Raw genomic sequence first — 2,013 nt, 5'->3', positions numbered from 1 at the left:
TCCCACTGAGGCTATACAAGCAGACCCGCTACACATGTGCCCATGTATGCGCCTTGGTTTTTGGCTTAGTCTCTGGAATCTCCGAGGGGTCCAGGTTAGTTGACGCTGTTGTACTTCCTATGGGGTTGCAGTCCCTCTCAGTTCCTTCCCTTTTTCCTGGACCTCTTCCATATTGGTCCCAGACCTCAAACCAATGGTTGGCTTTAAATATCTGCATTTGTCTCACTCAGAAGCTGGGAGAACATTTAGAGGACAGCCATGTCAAGCTCCTGAATGCAAGCACAATATAGCATTAATATTAGTGTCAAGGTTTAGTGTGCTCACATGGGATAGATCCCAACTTGGGCTGGTGACTAATCTCAAATGACTGAGAAGCACTTCAAGAAATGTTGAACAGCCTTAGTAAGCAGGGAAATGCAAATTGAAACGACCCTGAGATTCTACCTTACACTAAGCAGAATGTCTAAGATCAAAAACTCAAGCAACAGCTTCCGTTCCTAGTCCAAAAAAGTCACAGCCTGATTCCTGGATCTTGGAGCCCTTAGCCTGGGCGGTGGAAGGAGGCCAATCCGGCCACGGCCATGGAGGCTCCCGTGCCATCATTCATGGAAGAGGACTGGACTGAAGTGAAGAAGGACGCTTTAGAGTATTTGTGTGTTTACCTGTGTGAGAAAATCATAGCAGAGAGACATTTTGATCATCTACGAGCAAAGAAAACAAAACAAAACAAAACGGAGAAAAGACACAGAAGAAATTTCTTGCCGAACTTTAAGTAGAAAAAGGAAGGGTTGTTAGACTACTTACATACTCACAGGAAAACCCCGAAGGGACTGGACACCCTTGTGGAATCCATTCACAGGGAGAAAACACAGAACTTCCTGATTCAGCAGATAACGAATGAGATGCTAAAGCTTTGGAATATAAAACTGGAGCACCTCAAAGGCCTGAATCGCAGTAGCTGTGCGTCCATTGCAGTGGGAGCCACCAACAACCTTTCTAGGTCCAATTCAGATGAGAGCAATTTCTCTGAAAAACCAAAGAGTATCCACGGTCATTACCATCCAAAAGGAGAATTCAGCACTGCTCCCTTCTCTACCGAATCTTCATTGAATCTGCGGGTCCTGGAAGTTGGCAAGCCAAAAAACAGCAGCTTCTCTTCAGCCACTCTTCCTCGGCCTGGGGACCCTGCTCCCCCCTTTCCCCCCAGACCTGCAGTTGGAAGACAGGGGAAGTTGTGGAAAATCAAGACTCAAGTGAGATGTTTCTCCCCTTATGGTCACAGTCTCTTTCACGCCAGTAACACGTCACTGCCCAGTTGTTTTAATAGTGATGCAAATGGTGTGACGAATATCATTTTTTTTTTTATAAAATAAATCACTTGATGTATGTCTTTTAAATCACATGTGCACATTCTCTATAAATAGGATTTGTTAGTGTAATGGAACACACTCTAGGGGCAGCTTGGTATAAATCATGGTGGTCGTGTACTTTTCAATATTGTCTGATTTTCAGGAAAGCCGGACACAGTGAGAGCTGCAGACACACTCAAGAGAATGTCCACTCTGTGCTTCTGAGTAGCGGTCAGGTTCTAAGGAAACACCTGATGGCAATGAGCCTTGTGACCTCAGTTGGTCAAAATTTGTTGTATACTAATCTTGCCAGTGTGATTGCCTTTGCCTTTTACAGGCCTTGTGTCCTCAGTGTTATTCTAAAGAATGTTATCCGGGTAGGGCTTTCCTTGTAATTAATTGGTAATACTTATAACTAACTAAAATACTTGCTCTGAGCCTTTTGTTCTTTGTCGATGAACACTGCCATATGGAGTATGGATAAAGGAACTAAAGTAATTGACTGGAGTGTGCGGTAGACAGTTTTGTTGGAGTATTTGTGTCAAGCTGTCACCAGCTACAACTATGTTTTTACTGTATTAAAAAATTGGCTAACTTTACACATTTAAAAACTGCTGATTATTATCCTTTAAATTATAATTTTACCTATTTCTGACATCTAACT

At 43.0% G+C, this 2,013-nt stretch overlaps 1 pseudogene; it reads left to right on the top strand.

The window, feature by feature from the left end:
* The first annotated feature begins 581 nt into the window (after positions 1-581).
* On the top strand, positions 582-1,300 carry LOC116906535 (annotated as a pseudogene).
* Positions 1,301-2,013: the final 713 nt, after the last annotated feature.

The sequence above is a fragment of the Rattus rattus genome, chromosome 8 (genome assembly GCF_011064425.1).
Source record: "Rattus rattus isolate New Zealand chromosome 8, Rrattus_CSIRO_v1, whole genome shotgun sequence".
NCBI classification, from domain to species: domain Eukaryota; kingdom Metazoa; phylum Chordata; class Mammalia; order Rodentia; family Muridae; genus Rattus; species Rattus rattus.
The sequence above is the reverse complement of the archived record's forward strand: the minus strand, read 5'-3'. Positions and strand labels throughout refer to the sequence as shown.